This window comes from Aquarana catesbeiana, linkage group LG04 (assembly GCF_042186555.1).
Source record: "Aquarana catesbeiana isolate 2022-GZ linkage group LG04, ASM4218655v1, whole genome shotgun sequence".
In the NCBI taxonomy this organism is placed as follows: Eukaryota; Metazoa; Chordata; class Amphibia; order Anura; family Ranidae; genus Aquarana; species Aquarana catesbeiana.
The window spans coordinates 598824822-598850883 of NC_133327.1; positions in this window are offsets into that span (position 1 = coordinate 598824822).

Genomic DNA, 26062 nt, shown 5'->3' on the forward strand with positions numbered 1-26062 from the left:
AACACCATTTTGGGAGCTTTGCATTTTTGTAACATGATAATGCAACTGCTATATTTGACAGGTTCACTGATAAGCTCACTTTAAGCTGGCAACATTCATACGCGTATCTAAAAAACATAGATCAATACTGTCAATTCTCCTCAAATGTTGATTTACTGAAATATGATAGCGTTACTTAATAGTCCTAAACCAATCAGATTTTAAAGGGTAAATAACTCCATATCCACTAATGTGCTAGTCACAAACAGAGATTGGACAAGACTATTTCCTAATCACATGTGTAACCAGGTTCATATTAATATAACCTTGATATCCAATACTAACGACTTTTGTTTCATGCTGCAATTCACACATCTGTCACATTGATAGTTTTTTCAAGTGTTAATGTAAGAAACCATATTTTACACAATCTCCCCTACCAAGATGTTCTCATTGAGCGGAAATATCTGCTTTCATCTTTAAATGGTTTGCAGTGCATATTTATTCATACAATGCTTCCCTGTTCAGCCACCGGCATACTCAGAAACACTGATCTTGTTGTTGGGCACTTAGATGTCATCAAACAGTCAGACATGACAGATGATGGCTATAGTTGTTTCACTGTGATAGGCAGTTTAAAGAAAAAGCTGGGAAAGCTCTTAAAGCAAAATGTCATCTTTGGTAAACTGTGGAATAAACAAAACAGTATTGTGTGTTTGCTGTAAGATAGCAGAGTCTTTGCTTGGCAGATGCATACACAGTAATATATATATTTATTGCCTCTCTTTATATAGCCCACATGGAGCTTTCTGTCTATTCTCCCTGAAACAGTTCCACAATCACATGATTTGTAGGTTCTATAAGTAAAAGGCAAATATTATGCCACAATCGTTTTGGATCGTGGCAGTACAGCATATAGACAAAGGTAAAACATATGAACTCTATGCAGGTAATGTCCCCCTGGTATAGAAATACTGGGGCTGAGAATGGGACCTTCACCAACACTGGATTCTCTCATGCTTGTACGGCATTGTCATGATGCATGACATAATTACATACAAAACACAGAGGTATCTCCCTACAAGCATTGTGTCCTCTGCTCAACCTTCAACTCATTTTTCAGTTTTAAGAAAGGATTTGGCTGGCATACAGTCACAGAGTAGAGTGACATGCACTAAAAAGCTGTGCCTGAGCATTGTGCACCCAAAGTTGGCCTTCCTTTTTACATATTGAGGCATTTGCGTGTAGAGGGTTACCCACATATTTTGCTATATATTTGTAAAACTGGTAAAAAGAAAACAGATTCTTATTTTCATTTCCTCAACTACCATGAAAAAAAAAATGACAGCTGCCAAACAATTGTATGTTAAAAGAAACCAAGGACATTTTGTTAATTTCTGTATTTAAAATAAGCTTCTACATGACAGCAATTTTGAAATAATTTGTTTGCTACAAAAATAGTTTAAGGATTTGGAACAGGCAAAAACTGTGTTTACCTGAAGCTATTGTTGTTCCATTGAAAGCGTTTCCTTTTATTTATTTTTCTTTATTTATTTATTCTCTGCTATTTTCTTCTTGTTTCCAGAGTTTAGTAGCTTATGCTACAGGTGGACCTTTTATGATTATATATATATATATATATTTTATATAGTTAGTCAGGCAGCACCTTTACTTCAATGTGTAGTGCTTTGTGTCCTGTGGTAACAAATAAGCTAATGGTTCAAACCACAACACACAGCAGACAGTCAATAAATTCTGTACTCCTGGAAGTATCAGATTCTGAAGACTCTTTGGCCAGTGATTCCTCTTTAGTACAGTGGTGGTCAGCAGCCAAGGCTGCAGGGAAGGTACTGAGAGACATAGAGCCCTTTTATATTGGCAGGAAGGTCACTTTTACTACATTTTTCTCTGACCTCTGAAACCACATTTTCTTTCTGTAGAAAAAAAAAATAATGAGGATAATGAGGGACCATTTTTGACAGGTCCAGGATAGATGAAGGCAGATTTGGTAATTCTCACATGCCCTTTATAGTCCATTGTACTATTAAACAACAACTATACCATCTCAATTTCACTTTCTCTGTTGGCTCTGATACATTTCAACAAAATCCTATGTTTTTTTTCTCTGAAATTTTGTAAATGGAAAACTCCCAATTTCTCTTATATCTCCACAGCAAGGCAATCACATTGCACCAGGGCTAAACTTTTCTTAAGCAAAGTGCTACAGCCCTTAACGAGATCAACAGTGGGAATGTCCTATCAGCTAGTAGTAGCTCCATGCAGCAATTTAGATAACTCCAGCAATCGGGCTTGTATCCAAGTCCTGAAACAAGCTATCCTTCTTTGAATAATTACAATAAGTTTCCTTTGTCTATGATTATACAACAGTCTTTATAACTTTACAACAGAATTTTCAACAGTCTGACTGAAATGTATCCAACTAACCCACATATCTGTATCACTGTACCACAGACTTTTGCAGGTCCCTACTGACGTAGCCACACCTATTTGACAGCTTATCCACTATTTAACAGTTTTGGAATTTACAGTTTACTCTACTTAGCTTTAGCTTTGGTGCCCCCCAAAAGAACCTTTAGCAATGGTTTAATTCTTTCAGATTGTACTTTACTGAGTTACCTGGGGTGTGCATTTGATTGATGGTCAAGTAATCATTAAAACTTCTCAGGACAATTATTTTTGGAGTGCTTATACACAGACACTTGCTTTTTAAAATATAAATACACATTAATATACACCAAGCTTGTCTCTTCTATATGTATAGAGTTTGTATGCTTGCAAATGAAGGGACACATCTCCTTACTCTTGAATTTTGAAATGTATAATGGCATATTAAATACATTTTTCAACGTTATTTTAAATCAAATGAAACTTATACTGAGAGAAATACAGGCAGACCAGATTTAAAATTCCTTTATCTCTGTGACTAACTAAAAGCAGTCTTTCATTTTGAATTCTTATAAAAATGTGTGCCCCTTTAAGGTAGGTTTTGAAAAAAACCTTGACCCTATCGGTCTAAAAGTTAGCTGATGAGTGGGAGAGGGTGTCTGTTTATAGCGATGTTAAAGGAGCATACAGTATTGTACAGGGGACCAAAGACAGAGGAGGGACCTCAGGAACCAGCCAATCCTGGATCAATAAATAAGAAGAAGCCTCATATAGCACTATAACATAGAAAGTATGTAGTTAAGGCTTGGTTGTAAAATACTCAAGTCTCCCATATAGTCTAAACTTATGATAACATAAAAACTCATATACATTGCTAACCTGTCAAGTAAACATTTAAAGCCATCTAAACAATCCACTGGACAATGCTAATATCTTTAAAAAGAAAAGCTATATACTACCTCACAATTATCAATATTATTAACATTAGATGTGAGATAATTTAAAGATAACAATGACAGTGTTTAAAAAAAATTCCATCTAGAAATGAGGCATCAATTTAGTTACTGTGTGTGTTACTGTGCATTGATGATATTCAATACAGTGACAATTAGTGCACCATTTATAGCTCTATTATAGGGCCTGGGCCTCTCCTACTTCTGGGACTGGTCTCAGCAATAAAACTCATTTTAATGATGCCAAGACGTACATATATGTCATGATGCCATGACATACTGACGTAAAAGGTTGCAACATCATATTCCAGTTTGGAAGCTATCGTCCATAGATTCAGAAAGCTCCAGAGCATTAGGGACAGAGAAGCAGACCAATAGCCCACCCCTCATGAAAATTATCCACAAATACTGAATTGAAGGTAGACACACCATCTGCAGATGGAATATTACTATCTGTGACTGAGAAACAGGAAACAATACGGTGGATGCTGGGTAACACCGGATAATGGGAACACCACCAGGAACACCATTCTGCAACAAGCATATGATGAAACATAAAACAAAAATTAACATAATTATCAAGTAGAAACTATTCATATATACAGTACAGTGGACATATAGCTTCTATGTAATACAAAAGATATTAATATATAAATATCACTCTGAAATATTAGTTAGTAACAGCAAATCATTTAAGCAAGCAAACTACATTAGTTAAGTTAAGTGGGCCACACCAAGTGGTTTTTAACACTATTTCTATCATTGTTGAGTTGTGTACTTGACATGTTAGACTATGTACAGTCTTGATTTCCTTGTGTTATAGGTGCAATAAAATAACTCATATTTGAAAGACGAAATCTAGTGGTACCCATGTGTGCAGTTTGTTCGTTATAGAACTAATCATACATGCCACCCAAATGTGAATTATACCCTTAACCTTTAACTCTTTTAGGACTGTGCCTTATAAAATATAACCTATTTCCTTAGGTATGCTAAGTATGTTTCATTTGCCATACTCTGCTTTCTAAGCCTTTGCAGCTGGGCATATCCAAGTATCTCTTTTTGGTGCTCCCACCAGCTTCCTCTGTTTCCTCATTAGTCACCTGGCCAGTTCTCTTTTCTGTTCATGTCAGGGCACCTCTACCATCAATCAGTGCACAACATAATTCTGCACCCTTTCCTCAGTGCTGGCCAGGAAAAAAACTGGCCAGAAGGTCTTTGCCTTTCAACCTTGTTGATCTCTCAGTACACAGTTCAATATCTGCCTCTGGGAGAGGCCCTTTTAGTGTTCTCAGCAATAGAGACCGATTCCTTCTCATCGCTGCTTGGAATCCTATTAGGTCATAATAATCTAGGTTCCTCTACCAGTCAAGAGGAACTTATGCAGCTGGGCATAAACTGCCTCACGCCAGAAGCATTCACAAATAAATTTTAAGATCTTGATAATTGATGGCATAATTTACCCTTCTGACCCTATCCTCTAAGCAGGCTGCTCTGCTACAACTGTTGGTTGGCTTACTTCATAATGAGTAGGGATGAGCTGAACTGTGCTGAGTTTGGTTTGAGCAGAGTTTAGTAAACTTCAAAGAAGTGTGGGATATGTAGTCCCTAAAGGGGCACAGCACAATACAAGTGAATGGAAGCTAATGGGCTGTGAACTACAAATTGCTGCACACAGGGGAGGAGAGACACAGGACTTGTCCTAGTCAATTCAGGAGGGATCGGTGTGTCTTTTTGCAGGAGGAAGCCGAGTTGTAAAGATGATGCTAATCTTCCTGCAGCACAGGGAGTGTAGACCCACCACTGAGGCATCTGTGCCTACACCAGAAAGGACACGGGAGGTCTGTAGGGGGGAGGAGACTTAAAAGAATCTGGAAGACCCTTTTCAAATAAGGGGCCTCTCTATCTGGTCTTTCTCCCCTACGTGAATGTGTAAAGGATATATACCATCCCTTTCTCATTCACAAAAAATGAAGTAGTAAACCAACGCACATATCTTCTGAAAATTCCTGTATTGAAATAAAAATATGCCCCATAATAAAAATCCAAAGTCAATCAAATCATCCAACAGTGTAGAACCATCATCACTTACTATGAATGACGCCCCATTGACCACCCAACATAAACACGATGAGCGCTGTCACCATGATTCTTTCCTGTCAGCTCTTTGTCATAAAATGACAGTTGATGTCAACAAACTGGCAGAGGATCCCAGGTGAGGTCATTTATCAAAAATAGTTTTGAGGATATTTCTTCAATGATGTTAGCCAGCACCCCTACCAGTGTGATTACATTTCGCAACCAGCCAAATGCACCTGTATCTTTGCCTGTTTGTTTCTGTTAGCCACCTTTGCTATGCTGTCAGATCCCATTACTGCCTGCTGCCTTCCCTGACCTTAGCTATGTTGATGGATTATGCCCTCTGCCAGCTACCAGTCCTGACTTCTGACAGAATAGCTTCCTTCTTGACTCTTCCATACAGTACATCTACTTTTTTCTACCTTAGGTCTGCTAACATCACTCTACTGCCAGATTATATAGTTGAGTGTATTAAGACTTAGAGGCAACTTAGTACCAGTAGGTCTACTATCTTTAAAGGAAAGGAGAGCTAATAAAGGTGATGCTATACTTGCCAGATGTTTATTCCGACTGTGTTGTCTGTCACCTTGCACAGAGCTGCTACAGTTGTAGGACTGCCAGGAGTACCACATAGTCACAGAAACATCATGTTCCATGGTAAGTAACAAATTCACTTCTGGGTTGCAGCCAATCGGGTGTGTCTGTGTCATTTGGCCACAATTTTAAAGGGCCAATGCACATTGCGGACAGAGATCCATGCAAAATTTGTCCATCTGTCGGTGCAACTCCAAGTGTTTCCCAAGCCTAGGTCTCTTCTGTTCCTGAGCCTCCCTGTGCCTCTACCTACAGATACACTCCATCTGTTGCTCTTAGCTTCTGGCATTGCTCCTGGTATGCACTACCTGTCACTGTTAGTTGCAGGCACTGTTTTTGTATACCTCATCTGTCACTCCCAGGAGCAGGCACTCCTCATGGTACACTCTACATGTCACTCCTGGCTGCAGTCACTTCTACTGATATGCTTTGTTTGCCAAGCTCTGTCCCTCTAAGCCATTGAAGATGGGGACAGCTATTCTAGGTACAATCCATTTGCTGTGCTTTGCTTCTCTGAGCCTATGCAGCTGAGCACAGCTACACCTGGTATACTTTGTTTGACAAACTCAGCTCTTCCAAACCCTTGCAGCTGAGCTCAGCTACGCTAAGTATACTCCACTTGCCAAACTCTGTTTTCTATACCCCTTTTTAACAAAAGCATGCAAATAAGCTTGGAAAAGGCCAGAAAAAAAATACAAGATTCAGCTTCTATAGACTTCAATAGGGTTTGGCAATATGCGCAGATTTTTTGTTTGTTCTGCGAACGTCCAGTGAACCAACCTTTGCTCGATTTGCACTTTACTACCCAGTAAAGGAAAACTGTTTAGAAAATGCTACATTCTTGCTCTGGTTGAATATCACAGACAATATGGGAGCCTTTAGGTCATCAGGGTTACTTAAATCAGCCATGGAAGTCCTGCTTTCTCAATACTAAAACTTTTAAATTGTTGAGTCCCATTTTCATCAGTATATTTATTCCCATTTAAAGGAGTCACTTAGAACCACTGAAAAGCATTGACTTGCTTCCTTCAGATAGATATGCAAACTTTGAAACATTGGTGTGGCACTTCTCTCCCAAATCTATTGCATTAGCATGCCATCCAGACAACTAGTATTTTTTTTTTTCTCGAAAGGAGCAATCAGCAATGACAATCTCCATATCCTTTGAATACATGTTTATTTAAATAAGACTGATGGCATAACTGAATCTTAGGAGACAGTAAAGGGAAAGTAAACTGCCAACAAAAATAAAAAATGGCCCCCAGGGCCATTGCACAGCATGGATTGTTGGATGTTGGGTTGCACAGCATATTAGCAGATTATGGCGAACTTACTGACCAAAGTGATCTCCTCCATTGTTGTGTTGTCAGTGATTCCTCCATTGATTCTATCCTTTCTCAGTCTTTCTTCCAGGCTTGCAGTCTTCTTGACCACTTGATTGGGTAGGCCTGGATGATGAAACTCTTGCGCATGTGCATGAGAATTGCTTTGTGCATGAGAATTGTCTCAAGTTTGTACGTTGAGTTTTGAATGTATGTACACCAACAGAAAAAAAGGCCAGACATGCTAGTCTAGTAGGAGCATTTAAGACAGAAGATAATTGCATAGTCTCTTCTGTCATTAAAAAAGCCTGCCTGTCAGCACTTTTTGATAATGACATGTTACTTCCACTAAGTTAAGTTGCATAGTCTGAAACTTGAGTTCTCAAAAGAATATAAACCTCTTACCTACTAGTAAAAGGAAGAAGTAATGATAGTAAAAAAGTCACTTATCTTAATTTTAATCTCAACGTTTTCCGGTTGAGGCTATTTTGCTTGTGCATGCTAAGTTTCCTACAGACATTCTTATAGTCATCCATCAATTCTTCAAGCCACAGATGATGTTAAGAAAACAAGTGCTGTGTAAAATCACTTGCCCGCATTTCATGTTTCGTTCCATGGCAATGAATAGTTTTCTCAACAGGTGACAACTAATGTTTCCCTTGACATTTACAGGAATTACAATGAGAGGTGAGTAATCTACTTAAATATAAATTGCCCCAATAACATCCATCACTGTGCTATGTCATATACATTATGTATATAATCATATTCAATCTGCTGATCAAAGGGGTGAAACGAGAGATGTTCGCTATTAAACTCAATGCTTTCACGGTGATGGGAAACATGATGATGTTTCACCTAGAGCTGTATATCTTTAATGACACAGTGTTTCCATTATCAACAGCAACTTCACATATAGCTTTAAGGCAGTAGCAAATAGCCATCTGTTTTGTGACAGAAATTCACATTTTTTTACTGGCACTTCGCATTACAATTCTCTACAAGACTAATTTGATATGTGATTTAACATTCATATTGATATCTGTTTCTGAGTGCTGTATGAATATAAAACACAGCCTTTCCACGTAGTGTGTAATGTGGTGGAACGAGTTATTAAGACTTAGAAGGGAATTCCAAAGACTCTCTTTTAAGATAAAGCAGAGGTTTACCACATGATAGTTATTTCTGTATTAGAATGTATAATGTTAGAGAGCACCTGAACCCTGAAAGCTGTGCTCAAAAAAAGGCAGGCAAGCACAGTGTTTCCCGTGATCTTCCCTTGCCCCTATAACTGACTCACCATGTTGTGTTCTGTACTAGGTCTTTATGGGAAGGGGGTCATCTTGGTAGCAGCTTTAATTCCTTGTGTCAGAGTCCCAATTGCCGACTGCCTAACGTACTTGTACTGCGGCAGGTTGGCTCTATTGTGCAAAATCACACACCTGTATGTCATGTCATGCAATAGCCACTGGGTGGCGCGCACGCCTCTGGAGGCGCGATCGCGCGCTGCTTGGATAAAGAGAGAGCCAATCAGTGGGTCCAGCGGACCAGATGTCTACCGGCCACCCATGATCATTTCAGGGTTCAGGCTATGTAAACAAGGCAGATCGCTGTTCTGACAGGGGGGCAGATAAAGATCTTGTGTTCCTGAACACGGATCTCTGTCTTCACTCAGTCAGCGCAACCCCCACACAGTTAGCAAGCACCCCCTAGGGACACATTTAACCCTTTGATTGCCCCTGATGTTAACCCCTTCCCTGCCAGTGTCATTAGTACAGTAACAGTGCATATTTTTAGCACTGATTACTGTAATAATGTCACTGGTTCCCAAAAAAGTGTCAAAAGTGTAATTTGTCCACCGCAATGCTGCACTCCCGCTAAAAATTGCTGATCGCCGCCATTACTAGTAAAAAGATAAATAGATAAAAATGCCATCAAAATATCCCAAAGTATGTAGATGCAATAGATGCAATAACTTTTGCGCAAACCAATCAATATACGCTTATTGAAGTTAAAGTCTTTGTAGACTAAATACATTGGGTTTGATGAGTCCTTTCCATACCATTGTGCCTTTTTGAATTTTATGCTTTTGTGATTACAGAGGAGATTTTTTACTTGATGCAATACATTTTGGAATCTATGTAAAGCATTCTTATTCTAAATAAAGCCGTAACCATATAGTTTTTCACTATGTGGAGGCTTTCTGTTGTTTTTTATGGATGCTGTTAACCATAAACTTACCAAACGGTTCTGTGGTGGAAGGAGGTTTTTTTACCATCTGGGACAATGCCATCCTGATCCATATTCTCACATGCCGGGTCAAGGTTGCTTGAGGTGGCTCAGCTAAGAAGGAGGAATTGTACCACTCGCTATCCAGAGCTTTGATATCTCATGTCTAATTGATGCTACTTTCTCCCCGTAATCTTCTCCCCTGGGTGGTGGATGCACACACGGCGGTGATTCCTTTAGTCCTACACTCCTGGATTCCTTCCCATCAGTATATACTAATGGATTAATGTTTTAATCACCAATGGGACTATACTACCGATGTTGATTTACAATTTGCACAGTGCACTTTATTTAGAGACACTATCAGTCAGATGATGGTGTTAAGGTTTTTTGTATATGCTAATCACAATTTTTTTTGTATATCACGGTATGTTGATATGTCAATACTTAACATTTGATTCTTAGCGCTGCACTGTTTTCACTTTAAAAACCACCAAAAGAAAGCTCTATTTGTGGGAAAAAATGGACATCAATTTCATGCGGGTACAGCATTGCACAACCACGCAATTGTCAGTTAACCCCTTCACGCAAAACAACGTATCCATATGTCAGTAATTTGACGCTAAATACTGGAGTTATGGAAGCGACTAGCTGCCATAACCCTGGTCTTTTTGGGGAATGGCGTGCGTTTCTCTTTTGATTAAAAGTGGTCTCCGCGGAAGATTCGCCACAAGATCACTTTTAATGGCAGCGGGAGAGGGGCACACCCCTCTCCTGCCGCGCTCTGGTCATCTCCGCCGCGGCGGAGATGATCGCATCCTCTCCCATGGATGCCTAGCTGCCGACTGAGGGGAAGCCCCTGCTCGGCTCCATGGCATGGGAGGGCAGAAGCGACGTCAAATGTCACTTCTGCCCCTAGATCTTAACCACTTCACTCCTTGCCCTTAGTCAAATGACGTCCACAGATGGGATCTCCCATCCTGGGCGGCGTCATATGCCATCCTCGGCTTCCCGCTGCTCCTGCGGGCCCCCGGGGGGCTGCAGCACGACGATCGGGGATGAGGCATGTCCCTTGGGCACAGCCCATCCCAGATCCATGTAAAGAGCCAATAAAAAATGGCTCTTTACCACGTGACTGGCTGCGTCCAATCACAGCCGGTCACATGCACTGTCCACGTGCACGGCGCTTGTGCGTGCCCCTAAGGCATGTGCAGAGCGGCGATTAGGGAAGAGGCTTGTCACCCTGACACAGCCCAACCCCGATCACTGTAAAGAGCCAATGAAATTGGCTCTTTAACATGTGACCGGCTATGTCCAATCACAGCCGGTCACAGAATGTCAACAAACTGCGGTAACAAGATGTTACCGGGTTCTCCTCCTCACACACCGATTGTGTGTGAGAAGGAGATTGTGGTAACATCTCGTTACCACTTACAGTGTACACCAATCACACTGGTTGCCCCCCTTAATAAAGAAGACCTGTCTCCAGTCATCAAAGTACCTGTCACCAGCCATCAAAGTACCCGAGTACCTGAGTACCTGTCACAGTCCATATGTGTACCCGAGTACCTGAGTACCTGTCACAGTCCATCTGAGTACCCAAATAGTTGTCACAGCCCATCTGAGTACTCGAGTACCTGAGCACCCATCACAGCCCATCTGAGTATCTGAGTACCTGTCACAGCCCATCTGAGTACCTGAGTACCTGTCAAAGTCCATCTGAGTACCCCAGTACCTGACTACCTGTCACAGCCCATCTGAGTACCTGTCACCACCCTTCAGAGTACCTGTCACCACCAGAGTACCCAAGTACCAGTCACCAGCCCATCAGAGTACCCGAGTACCTATCTGTAGCCCATCAGAGTACCCAAGTACCTGTCACCAGCCCATCAGAGTACCCGAGTACCTGTCACCAACTCATCAGAGTACCTGAGTACCTGTCACCAGCCCATCAGAGTAACCAAGTACCTGTCACCAGCCCATCAGAGTAACCGAGTACCTGTCACCAGCCCATCAGAGTAACCGAGTACTGGTCACCAGCCCATCAGAGTACTTGAGAACCTATCTGCTGCCCATCAGAGTACCTGAGTACCTATATGCAGCCCATGCCTCATAGAAAATATGTTGGCGTGTTTGCTTTTGGGGTCATTTTGTGGGTAATTCCACTGTCCTAGTGCTCAAGGACCTTTAAAAGTGTGATAGGTAGGAATGAAATGAGATGTGTAATTTATGCTCCTAGAACGCCTGAAGGTTCTACTTCAATGTTGGACCTCTCTATGTGGCCAGGCTGTATAAAAGTATAACACATGTGGTATCGCCATGCTCAGGATGAGTAGCAGAATATATTTTGGGGTGTAATTTTTGCTATATACTTGTTAGAAATATCTTATAAATTGACAACCTAAAAAAATAGGTTTTAATTTTCCTTCTACGTATTCTGAAGACTTGGCTAAAAAAAAAAAAAAAAAAAACGTTCAAAAGACTCATAATGCTTCATAGAATATACATTGGGGTGTTTGCTTTCATTTTGTGGGTAATTCCATTGTCCTGGTGCTCCAGGGCCTTCAAAGGTGTAATAGGTCGTTAGGAAATTAGAGGTGTAATTTATGCTCCTAGAACGCCTGACGGTGCTTCCTGCATGTTGGACCTCTGTATGTGGCCAGGCTGTGTAAAAGTCCCACACATGTGGTATCGCCATACTCGGGAGGAGTAGCAGAATGTATTTTGGGGTGTAATTGGAAGTATGCATATGCTGAGTGTGCGAGAAATAACTGGTTATTATGACAATTTTGTGAAAAAAAAAATTCTTTATTTTCCCAAGAATTGTGGGAAAAAATTGCAACTTCAAAAAACTCACCATGCCTCTTACTAAATACCTTTGACTGTCTACTTTTCAAAAAGGGGTCATTTGGGGGTATTTGTACTTTCCTGACATTTCAGGGCCTCAAGAAATGAGATAGGCCGTCAGTACATCAGGTGTGATCAATTTTCAATGATTTGCACCATAGCTTGTAGACTCTATAACTTTCACAGAGACTAAATAATATCCACTAATTTGGGTTATTTTTACCAAAGAGATGTAGCAGTATAAATTTTGGCCCAAATGTATGAACAAAAATTACTTATGTGCAAAATTTTATTATAGAAACTAAAAAAAAAGTGTTTTTTTTTTTCAAAATGTTCACTCTTTTTTTCACTTATGTCGTAAAAAATAAAAACCCAGTGGTGATTAAATACCACCAAAAGAAAGCTCTATTTGTATAAAAAAAAAAAATGTTTTTTGGGTACAGTGTTGCATGACTGAGCAACTGGCATTCAAAGTGTGAGAGCGCTGAAAGCTGAAAATTGGTCTGGGCAGGAAGGGTGTGTAAGTGCCCAGTATTGAAGTGGTTAAAGGAGACTTTTTTTTTTTTATTGCATTTTAGTGTAAATATGAGATCTGAGATCTTTTTGACCCCAGATCTCATATTTAAGAGGTCCTGTCATGCTTTTTTTCTATTTACAAGGGATGTTTACATTCCTTGTAATAGGAATAAAAGTGACCCAAATTTAAAAAAAAAAAAAAAAAAAACAGTGTCAAAATAAAAAATTAAAAGTAAAATAAATAATACTAATTTTTTTTTTTTTTAAGCGCCCTGTCCGGACAAGCTTGCGCGCAGAAGCGAATGCATACATGAGTAGCACCCGCATATGACATTTTAAACATTGTCTATGGAGATTTTTAAGGGTAAAAGTTTGTCGCCATTCCATGAGCGGGTGCAATTTTGAAGCATGACATGTTGGGTATCAATTTACTCGGCGTAACATTATCTTTCACAATATAAAAAAAAAATTGGCTAACTTTACTGTTGTCTTATTTTTTAAATAAAATGAAAGTGTATTTTTTTCCAAAAAAAGTGCCCTTGTAAGGCCGCTGCGCAAATACAGTGTGACAGAAAGTAATGCAACAACCGCCATTTTATTCTCTAGGGTGTTTAGAAAAAAAAAAAAAAGGGATGTATATATATATATATATATACACATCCATCGGAAATAAATCCAGGATTTCGTTGTTGGAATGTCCGATCCTGTGTACGCGGCATAAGAGTTGGTCACATCACTATTTTGTTGCGCTTTTCTTTTTTTTTAACCACTTCAGCCCCGGAAGCTTTTACCCACTTAATGACCAGGCCATTTTGTGTGATATGGCACTGCGTTACTTTAACCACTTAAGGACCGAGCCTCTTTATTAAACTTGTTGTTTACAAGTTAAAATAATTTTTTTTGCTAGAAAATTACTTAGAACCCCCAAACAAATATATATATATATATATATATATATATATATATATATATATATATATATATATATATTTTTTGTTTGGGGGTTCTAAGTAATTTTCTAGCAAAAAAAATGATTTTAACTTGTAAACAACAAGTTTAATAAAGAGGCTCGATCCCTAAGTGGTTAAAGTAACGCAGTGCCATATCACAAAAAATGGCCTGGTCATTAAGTGGGTAAAAGCTTCCGGGCTGAAGTGGTTAAAAAAAAAGAAAAGCGCAACAAAATAGTGATGTGACCAACTCTTATGCTGCGCACACACGATCGGACATTCCAACAACGAAATCCTGGATTTATTTCCGATGGATGTTGGCTCAAACTTGTCTTGCATACACACGGTCGCACAAATGTTGACGGAAATTCCGATCATCAAGAACGTGCTGACGTACAACACAAACGACGGCACTATGAAAGGGAAGTTCAATAGCCAGTGCGCCACCCTTTGGGCTCCTTCTGCTAATCTAGTGTTAGTAGAAGTTTGGTGAGAGACGATTCGCGCTTTTCAGCCTCGTGCTTTTCAGATCGTAACTGCTCTTCAGTTTGTGCTTGTGGGTTTGTATCTAGTTTTCAGTGCATGTAGTCAGTTTGCATCTGTTTTTCAGTGCGTATTTTTATAGTACGTATTTGATCTTCAATGCGTTCTTGTCCACTCGTTTCTGATTTTCAACTCTCTCTTCTCAGGCCTTTCTGATCTTCAGTGTGTTCTGTTAGTTCATTCTGATGAGCCGACCGTTTTGAAGCCATGTTGCGGGTACATACTCATCGTAGAGTTCGTTCTTTGCAAGGGCTTGGTGTTGGGGTTCTTACTTTGACCCAAGCCCAGTCCATGAACAGGGCGGGGAGGAGTTCATGGACGAAGAATTGTTTGCTCCAGCGTGACCAATTCTCTCATGCCTTTGTTGCGGGAGATCCGTGGGAATAATCCTGATGATTTCAGGAATTATCTCAGGATGACGGACCCCATTTTTCACCATTTGTTGGCTTTGCTGTCCCCTTATATTACGAAGCAGGACACCTGCATGCAGCAAAGCCATCACTCCCGAGCAGAGGCTAGGCGCCACGTTGCTGTACTTGGCGACGGGGAGAAGTTTCCAGGACATCAAGTTCTCGACTGGAATCTCCCCCCAGGTTCTGGGGATCATTATTCCAGAGACCTGTTCTGCCATCATACAGGTCCTGCAGAAGGACAATATTAAAGTAAGATTTCTCCTTTAACATCACATTATATGTATTTAATGTTTGCTAATGTATTGTATTTCTTTCATCATTCCCTAATTACCATGATTGTAATATGCTGTGAATGTCCTCTTTGTCCTCATGCATGCTGGAAGTTTTTAAAGTTCCTTTTTTGTCCTTCATGCATATTTCCCTTCACTAACCTCCCCAGCATGCTATACTGGGCCCATACACTTCTAGCCTAGTCAGTTAACAATGTATTTTGTCAGCTCCATAATAGTGCTTTACCCTAAACACCCCCTAAAATGTGTACAAATGTTATTTGTGTCCTTAAATTCATGCAGAGTGCCAGAGGCTTTTTTTGGGGTCACAAAATCATTTGGAACCCTCCCTCCCCCAACCGCTAAGTCAACCGGTACCAATCCTCTATCTGCTGACTTTGCCAAACCCATACACACTTTACCTACCTTTTTTGTGTTCATATTTCAGGATGAATTCATCAAAGCATGTAGTGAAAGGGCCTTCCTGAATAAAAATTTCAAATGGTACTGTTTAAAGTTTTGTTCTCCTATTATCTTGATAGGTAATTGCAGAATGTAAAAAAGTGCTTCAGGGGGCGTGGCCAGCAGCCGAGGAGAATGGCCACAGTGTGAGAGAGCTCCGTCATCCACGGACATACCGGAGCACATAGCACGACTCCTGAGCCTCAGAAAGCGGCGATTCTTACCTACAACAGGTTGGGCACATTCTGGGAACATGTCCAGGAAAAGAAAGGAGACCGGGAAGCTCAGCAGAATGACGGACTTCTACACGCTTCCCCACAGCACACAGGCCCAAGATGGCGCTGGTAAGCATAACGGCGGAGAGCGTGGCCGGCTCTCTGGTCACAGCAGCAACACACAGAGCTCCATGTCTCACCCACACAAGGGTCACAAGGGAAACTATACACATTCCCAGTCATCTTCCTCCTCATCCAGCCCTATCAAGGCGAAACAACAACACATGCAAGGAGGAATTATGACAGAGGAGGAAATAGACACTTCTCTTAATGACACCAGGGAGCTCCAGGACTCCATCTTGGAATTCCCTACTAAAAATCAACCAGTAATTGACACAACATTGAAGGACATGTTGGTGTCCCTCCGTAGCACTTTACATGCGGATATATTAACCCTTACAAGTAATTTCAAGACAGAAATTAAAGCTGTCAATAACAGGGTTACCCATATAGAACATAAGATGGGAGAATTTGCTGGTGCCATCAATGAAGTGATTGACGCCCACAATGAAAAGGAAGATGAACTACATCAATTAAAGACCAAATTGGCCGATCTCGAAGATCGTTCGAGAAGAAATAACATTAAAATCCGGGGGATACCTGAGTCGGTGAAACCACCAGATTTAAACGCCTACTTTCAAAAAATCCTCCAAGAAATTCTTCCCGAAGCTTCATTGATGGACCTATCTATTGATAGGATTCATAGACTGCCAAAACCTAAGCATTTACCTGAACATTTGCCAAGAGATACGATTGCACGGATTCACTTTTACCAAACTAAAGAGAAATTTCTTCAGTGCATGAGAAACCCTGACAATGCATTGCCCTGCATCCAAGGCCTTTCCTTCTATCCTGATCTGTCAGCATACACAATGCAAAGAAGGAAGAATATGGCAACCATTACCAAACCACTGAGGAACCACCACATTGCCTACAGATGGGCCTATCCAGCAAAACTGCTAATAACAAAGGATGGTAAAACGTTCCCTATCCAGTCAGTGGAAGATGGTATATGGCTACTGAAAGAATGGGACATTCTAGACAAAACAGAGGATCCACCCTCCATTTCTTCCTCACCCCGACCGCAATCACCCACCTGGCCACAAGATACAATTGATTGAGGTTCAGGCTGTATAGAGCTACTAATACACAACGTTGTGCTCCGGTGCACCCGTGGAACTTTATTCAGTTCTCTTTTCGTCCCCTGGGAAGTTACGGGATTATATCCCCACAGGTTCAGTTGAATCGTTTTTTTCTATTTAGTTTCCTTTTTTCTCTGTTTTCCATTGGAGATTTCTTGGTTTTTTTGTATTAATCTCTGATATAATATCTCGATTGCTTCACAACATCTGGACTCTGGCTCACTATTAGAGTAATATCTCTACACAACGTCTTACTTCAGTCTACATACCAACAAGGACTGAAGATCCAAGGAACACTGTAACACCTACCCTTTGCAAAAGACAACATGGGGTTTAAAATCTCTGCATTCAATGTTCGCGGACTGAACAGCCCACAGAAAAGATCAATGCTATGGAAAGAAACTCGTCTCCTACAAAGTGACATCCTAGAGACTAATTTTTCTGCATCAAAACCTCCAAAATTTTCTCATCAAAACTTTCCAACAATTATTTGCTCCAATGCCCCAAAAAAGAAGAGGGGGGTGGCTATTCTCATCAAAGACACTATTTCCTTTCAACATATCTACACAGAAGCTGATGAACTGGGTAGATATATTATATTGGTTGGTGAGGTAAACAACACAGTATATACTATAGTGAATGTCTATTTACCTAATGTGAAACAAATCTCTTTTCTAAACAAAGTTTGGAAACGAGTACGTGCAGTATGAAAGGGGTACACCATAAATTGTGGTGATTTCAATGGTATACCAAACAAATCTTTAGATGTCTCGGCCGATACCCCGAAATTTAGGGAAAGAGTGACCCTTTCGTGCTTTATGGCCTCAGAAAGCTTACACGACGTGTGGCGCTGTCAACACTCGACTAAGCGGGATTATTCCTACTTCTCAAGTGTGCATCGCACATACTCAAGAATTGATTTCTTTTTGGTTGATAAATTTCTTTTACAGAATATTAGTTCATCCACTGTGCACAACATTACGTGGTCTGACCACGCTCCGGTCTCCATAGTGGTGGAGGGATCCCGCACTGAAACATGGGCAAATAGATGGAAAAACGATACCTTACTTTTCACACATCCAGATTATAAACATAAAATTACTAAAGAACTCCGTGAGTTCTTCACTACTAATACCCTGTCTGTGTCGGATCCCTTCACGGTCTGGAACTGTCACAAAGCTTACATAAGAGGAATTCTCATGAAAATGAGCAGTGTGGCCAAGAAGTGAAGAAACAAGCAGTTAAACGATTTACTCCTTCAAATAGAAAAGTTAGAATCGGTAAATAAGAAATCTCCTGATCCTACCATTAGTTCCCAACTAGATAAATTCAGACATGATCTTAGACTGCTACTTATTTCCCAACACAATTACACGGTTCAGAAATGGAAGGCACATTACTACAGTCAAGGTAACAAAGCAGGTAAATTATTAGCGAATCAAGTAAAGGAAAAAACCATCAAACAAAAAATACCATACATCTCACACCCAACTACAGGCATTAGACTATTCAATCCAAAAGACATTGCTAACGCATTTAGGGATTACTATAACAATCTCTACAATCTAAAAGAAGACACATCTACCCAACAACCATCCCCTGAGATGATCCAGACCTTTCTGGATTCAATTTCCATGCCCAAATTGAATCCTGACCAACTAAAAATTTTAAATGAACCAATTTCCATGGCTGAACTTCACAAAACAATATTATCTCTCCTCAATAACAAATCTCCAGGCCCAGATGGATTTTCATCCGAATATTACCATACATTTTACTCCATATTGGGCTCACACTTGTTAAAAGTATACGCAACGGCTACATCTACTTCCTCATTCCCCTCAGAAATGTTAACAGCCACAATTGTGACATTACCCAAGCCTGGGAAATCACTCGATACTCCACAAAACTCCAGGCCTAAATCTTTGTTAAATGTAGACTTGAAGATTTATGCTAAGATCTTAGCCAATAGACTGGCCCAATTTCTGCCCACTTTAGTAAAACATGACCAAGTTGGGTTTGTCCCAGGTCGACAGGCGTCAGACGCAACACGTAGAATTATTAATCTACTCCACGCTGCAGAGTCTTCAGGGATTCCTTCTCTGCTTCTATCATTAGATGCAGAGAAGGCCTTTGATAGGATCCATTGGGGATATTTGAAACTCGTACTAGATAAATTTGGTATTTCAGGAACAATTAATTCAGCCATCTTAGCACTATATACTAACCCCTCTGCAATGGTGTACACAGAGGGAATGTTCTCTGACAGCTTCAATATCACCAACGGGACGAGGCAGGGATGCCCCCTGTCTCCCCTGATTTTTGCTCTTTTAATGGAACCCTTGGCCGAAAAAATTAGATCTCATCCAGACATTTCGGGTATCTCAATTTCCAAACAGGCGCATACTATCTCCCTTTTCGCAGATGATGTGATTCTATCCCTTTCTGATCCCAAAACCTCCCTACAAGCAGTACACAACATATTAAATCACTTCAACCAAATCTCATACTACAAAGTAAACGCAACAAAATCTAATTTACTTGCCATAAATATAGATGAAAAACTTCGTAATTCCCTTTCTTCACGATTTCCATACCCGTGGGCTGATAAGCCTATTCAATACCTGGGTATTCAGCTGACGACTCTGAGCCGTAATCTATTCAAAGCGAATCTAGTTCCCTTCATCTCTTTTATCCAACCAGAATTAACCAGGTTAAAATCCTTTTGCTTGTCTTAGATGGGAAGACTGGCGGCATACAAAATGCTTATTTTAACAAAAATACTTTATTACTTCAGAGTTCTCCCAATTTTCATACCAGCAAAATTTTTCAAAACAGCTCAAACTCAGCTACACAAGTTTGTATGGGCAGATAAAAAAACAAGATGCTCTCAGTCTTCCTTATCTAAACATAGAAAAACTGGAGGGATGGGACTTCCAATTTTAAGAGATTACTTCGCTGCTAGTATACTAGATCAAACAAAATATTGGTTCCAAAATCATTCTTCTAAACACTGGGCTACCATAGAGCAATCCTGGTTAAATCCTAATTCCTTGAGATCCACATTACTAGCAATCTCATTCTCAAATACTCACCTCAAATCCACTTATCCCATTATACAACTAGTACTAGACACATGGAAAAAATTCTGCTCCGAATCAAGACAAAATACAGAACTTACAGAAATACCTACCCCCCTGACTCCGATTTGCACACACATTAGCGATCTAAAGACAACACACTGGGAAAACAAAGGAATTACCTTAATCTCAGATTTGTTAGATCGAGGTAAAATCATTCCCTTCAATATATTAGCCCAAAAGTATTCTCTCCCCACTTCTGATTATTACATGTACATAAGAATTACGACATTCTTAAAAACACACCCTCTACAACCTACTAAAATTCCACATAAGGCATGGACCTACTGGAACGACACATCTAACACAAAAAAAGGAATTTCCTTATTCTACACTCTAATATAACAAAAAAACTCGTTCAATAAACTACCATCACACCAAAAATGGGAATCAGAACTCTCTACGACTTTTTCAGAAAAGCAATGGCTGGACGCCATTAAATCTAACAACTGTTTCACAAGATCCACAGCACACTGGGAAACAGCTCAAAAACTTTTACTCAGATGGTATTATACCCCCTATATAACTGCAAAATTTTCTAAAAATAGCTCCAATGAGTGTTGGCGAGGTTGTGGCAAAGTAGGCACACTTCTTCACATGCTATGGGAGTGCCCCAACCTTAGGAGTTTTTGGAAAGCCATATTCTGATTAATATCAAATATCACAGGCTTTATTAGGAAAGACGAAGCAGAATTGGCCATATTAAGTATACATATAGACCATTACCCACCTTCTCTTAGGCCAATGGTGTTACAAATTTTGATGGCAGCCAGATTAACAATCACTAGCAAATGGAAGTCTACCAACTCACCAAATATCAGTGATGTCATTAGAAAAGTAGACGAAGCTTATAAATATGAACAGATTATGGCAAATATGCATGAAAATACACCCCGTTTGTATAAACAATGGGATCCTTGGATTAGATATAGAGGGGTTTTTAAACTAGGCGATGGGGGGGGAGGGTCCAGAGACAGTGATAGCCAGCACTTAAGATATTCCAGAGGGTAGTATTGGGGGCATTAGTGGTAGGTGAACCAAACCACAAAAACACAAGGTGAGTATAGTAGCAAGTCCTAGTTGCAATCTTGAAACACCCAATACGAGGACAATATGCGACCGGTCTAAACTATGTGGCATGTTCACCAATGCCAGGAGCATGGCGGACAAGATGGGTGAACTAGAGTTACTGTTGTACAAGGAGGATTTGGATTTTGTGGGAATTTCAGAGACCTGGTTCAACAGCTCTCATGATTGGCTGGCAAACATTCAAGGGTATACCCTATACCGCAAGGATAGAGAGGGTAAAAGAGGGGGAGGGGTATGCCTATATATCAAGAATAATGTACAAGTGAATGTGAGAGATGACATCACTGAGGGAGCTAGTGAGGAGGTGGAATCCTTATGGGTAGAGCTCCAAAGGGATGAAGCTAAGGGGAAAATAATACTGGGAGTATGCTATAGGCTCCCTAACCTGAGGGAGGAAGTGGAGACGGATCTCCTATCACAAATTGGATTAGCAGCAAGGACGGGAAGTGTTATCATAATGGGGGATTTTAATTATCCAGACATAGACTGGGCGGAGGGAACCGCGCATTCATTTAAGGCTCGCCGGTTCCTTAATGTCTTGCAGGACAATTTTATGGGTCAGATGGTAGACGCACCAACTAGAAATAAAACATTACTGGATCTACTGATTACCAACAATACAGACCTGATCACAGATGTGGAAATACGGGGCAATTTAGGTAACAGCGATCACAGGTCAATTAGTTTCAGTATAAATCACACAAATAAGAAACATGAAGGGAACACAAAGACACTGAATTTCAAAAGAGCCAACTTCCCTAAACTACAAACCTTGCTAAAAGGCATAAATTGGGATAAAATATTAGGAACAAAGAATACGGAGGAGAGATGGGTTTGCTTTAAGAGCATATTAAATAAGGGCATTAGCCAATGTATCCCATTGGGTAATAAATTTAAAAGAGCGAACAAAAATCCTGGATGGCTTAACTCCAATGTAAAAATGCATATAAAAGCAAAGGAGAAGGCCTTCAAAAAATACAAGGTGGAGGGATCATCCTCAGCATTCAGACTTTATAAAGAATGCAATAAGAAATGTAAGGGTGCAATTAGGACGGCTAAGATAGAACATGAAATACACATAGCGGAGGAGAGCAAAAAAAATCCCAAGAAATTCTTTAAGTATGTAAACAGTAAAAAAGGGAGAACAGACCATATTGGCCCCATAAAGAATGAGGAAGGACATCTGGTTACAAAGGATGGGGAGATGGCAAAGGTATTGAATTTATTCTTCTCCTCAGTATTCACAAGTGAATCGGGGGGCTTCAAGTAACCAAAACTGCAGTGTTTATCCTCATGACACAACACAGGAAGCACCTACATGGTTAACAGAGGATGGAATTAAAATTAGACTTGAGAAACTTAACATTAATAAATCACCGGGACCAGATGGCTTGCATCCGAGGGTACTTAGGGAACTCAGTCAGGTGATTGCCAGACCGTTGTTCCTAATTTTTACAGACAGTCTATTGACTGGAATGGTACCAGCTGATTGGAGAAAAGCCAATGTAGCACCAATATTTAAAAAGGGCCCAAAAAACATCCCTGGGAATTACAGACCAGTAAGCCTAACATCAATAGTATGTAAACTCTTGGAGGGGATGATAAGGGACTATATACAAGATTTTAGTAATAAGAATTATATCATTAGCAGTAATAAGCTTGGATTCATGAAGAATCATTCTTGCCAAACCAATCTATTAACCTTCTATGAGGAGGTGAGTTGCCATCTAGATAAAGGAAGGCCCGTAGACGTGGTGTATCTGGATTTTGCAAAAGCATTTGACACAGTTCCCCATAAACGTTTACTGTACAAAATAAGGTCCGTTGGCATGGACCATAGGGTGAGTACATGGATTGAAAACTGTCTACAAGGGCGTGTTCAGAGGGTGGTGATAAATGGGGAGTACTCAGAATGGACAGGGGTGGGTAGTGGGGTTCCCCAGGGTTCTGTGCTGGGACCAATCCTATTTAATTTGTTTATAAACGACCTGGAGGATGGGATAAACAGTTCAATCTCTGTATTTGCAGACGATACTAAGCTAAGCAGGGCAATAACTTCTCCGCAGGATGTGGAAACCTTGCAAAAAGACCTGAACAAACTAATGGGGTGGGCGACTACATGGCAAATGAGGTTCAATGTAGAAAAATGTAAAATAATGCATTTGGGTGGCAAAAATATGAATGCAATCTATACACTGAGGGGAGAACCTCTGGGGGAATCTAGGATGGAAAAGGACCTGGCGGTCCTAGTAGATGATAGGTTTAGCAATGGCATGCAATGCCAAGCTGCTGCTAATAAAGCAAACAGAATATTGGCATGCATTAAAAGGGGGATCAACTCCAGAGATAAAATGATAATTCTCCCGCTCTACAGGACTCTGGTCCGGCCGCACCTGGAGTATGCTGTCCAGTTCTGGGCACCAGTCCTCAGGAGGGATGTACTGGAAATGGAGCGAGTACAAAGAAGGGCAACAAAGCTAATAAAGGGTCTGGAGGATCTTAGTTATGAGGAAAGGTTGCGAGCACTGAACTTATTCTCTCTGGAGAAGAGAGGGGATATGATTTCAATTTACAAATACTGTACTGGTGACCCCACAATAGGGATAAAACTTTTTTGCAGAAGAGAGTTTAACAAGACTCGTGGCCACTCATTACAATTAGAAGAAAAGAGGTTTAACCTTAAACTACGTAGAGGGTTCTTTACTGTAAGAGCGGCAAGGATGTGGAATTCCCTTCCACAGGCGGTGGTCTCAGCGGGGAGCATTGAAAGCTTCAAGAAACTATTAGATAATCACCTGAATGACCGCAACATACAGGGATATGTAATGAAATACTGACACATAATCACACACATAGATTGGACTTGATGGACTTGTGTCTTTTTTCAACCTCACCTACTATGTAACTATGTAACTATATATATAGGCAAATTACATAAAAAATCTGATTGCCTCCTCTCTTCTGTGTACTTTCTTTTTTTTTTATGACAGGGAGCCAGAGTCCCTACTCTTTCTATTAAAATGTTTCCTTTACTCTTTGATATTTCATTACTCTTAGATACATATTCTCCAGTTCAAATTATTGCTTGGCAACATATCAATATGTTGAATATAAACAATTATCGCATGTCTAAGCATAAGACGTTGTTATTACTTTGAGATCTTATGAAGATATGTTAACCGATCTTGTTTAATTGCTATACTATTTCTGAAATACCTTGCATGGTATAATAAAGTGAATTGTATTTTGAAAATCTTTAATAAAAAATATTTGGGAAAAAAAAAAAAGTGCTTCAATTTGTACAGTGTGTATTCATATTTTTGTATTATGACACTTCTTACCTGTCCAGTGGGCTGCCAATAGTGTAAGTAAGGAGGGGCTGGCCAAAGTAATACACATTATGTATGCATTCAGCTCTCAATGAGGTGGAGAGGGTTACCTCCCAAAACATCTCCCCCCTAAAATTTTTACACTGGGCCATCAGAGGGGGTGAGGAATCTGAAGTGGACCTTATATTTTTGTCTTTAAATACTCCTTCAAATAAATGTTATACCCCCTAAAATGTGTACAAATGTTATTTGTGTCCTTAAATTCATGCATAGTGCCAGAGGCTTTTTTTGGGGTCACAAAATCATTTGGAACCCTCCCACCCCCAACCACTAAGTCAACCGGTACCAATCCTCTATCTGCAGACTTTGCCAAACCCATACACACTTTACTTACCTCTTTTGTGTTCATATTTCAGGATGAATTCATCAAAGCATGTAGTGAAAGGGCCTTCCTGAATACTTTCAAATGATACTGTTTAAAGTTTTGTTCTCCTATTATCTTGATAGGTAATTTAGGTAATTGCAGAATGTAAAAAGTGCTTCAATTTGTACAGTGTGTATTCATATTTTTGTATTATGACACTTCTTACCTGCCCAGTGGGCTGCCAATAGTGTAAGTAAGGAGGGGCTGGCCAAAGTAATACACATTATGTGTGCATTCAACTCTCAATGAAGTGGAGAGGGTTACCTGTCCAAAACATCTCCTACCTAAAATTTTTAAACTGGGCCATCAGAGGGGGTGGGGAATCTGATAAGTGGACCTTATATTTTGTCTTTAAATACTCCTTCAAATAAATGTTATACTGATGTTGGCCAAGACTGTTTGTGTCTAATCTGCTTGCAATGTTATGTGCAAAAGTACTAATTTTTTTTTCTTGTTTGACTCCACAGTTTCCTTTAACGTCACAGGAATGGCAGACTGTGGCTTCCCAATTTGCCCAGCGGTGGGACTTTCCCAACTGCGGAGGGGTAATTGATGGGAAACACATCAACATAGTCCCACCCCCCAACTCGAGGTCATACTATTACAACTATAAGGGGTTTAATGGTAAAGTGATGTTGGCGGTGGTGTCGGTGACATACGAGTTTCTCTGTGTGGATGTGAGAAGAATGGCTGGATGTCGGATGGTGGAGTCATCGCCCAGACCAAGTTCTGCAGACAGCTCCAGAGTGGTGGCTTGGGATTGCCACCTCCGGAAGACAACGTGGCTGGTCTGCCATTCGTTTTTGTCGCTGATGAAGTGTTTGGGTTGGGTGATCACCTGATGCGGCCGTTCCCGATGAGACCCTCACTCCGCAGCAGAGGGTTTTTAACTACCGGCTGGCCAGAGCCAGAATGGTAGAGAATGCTTTCGGGATAATGGCCAGCCGGTTCCCCCTATTCCTTACGCCAATCAACATGGCGGAATATAAACTTAACCATATAATACTTGCATGCTGCATTCTACACAACCTTTTAAGGAGAAATTCTATGAACCATGTGGCCTCAGTTGGGACTGGGGCCGGATTTCAAGAACAAAACCTG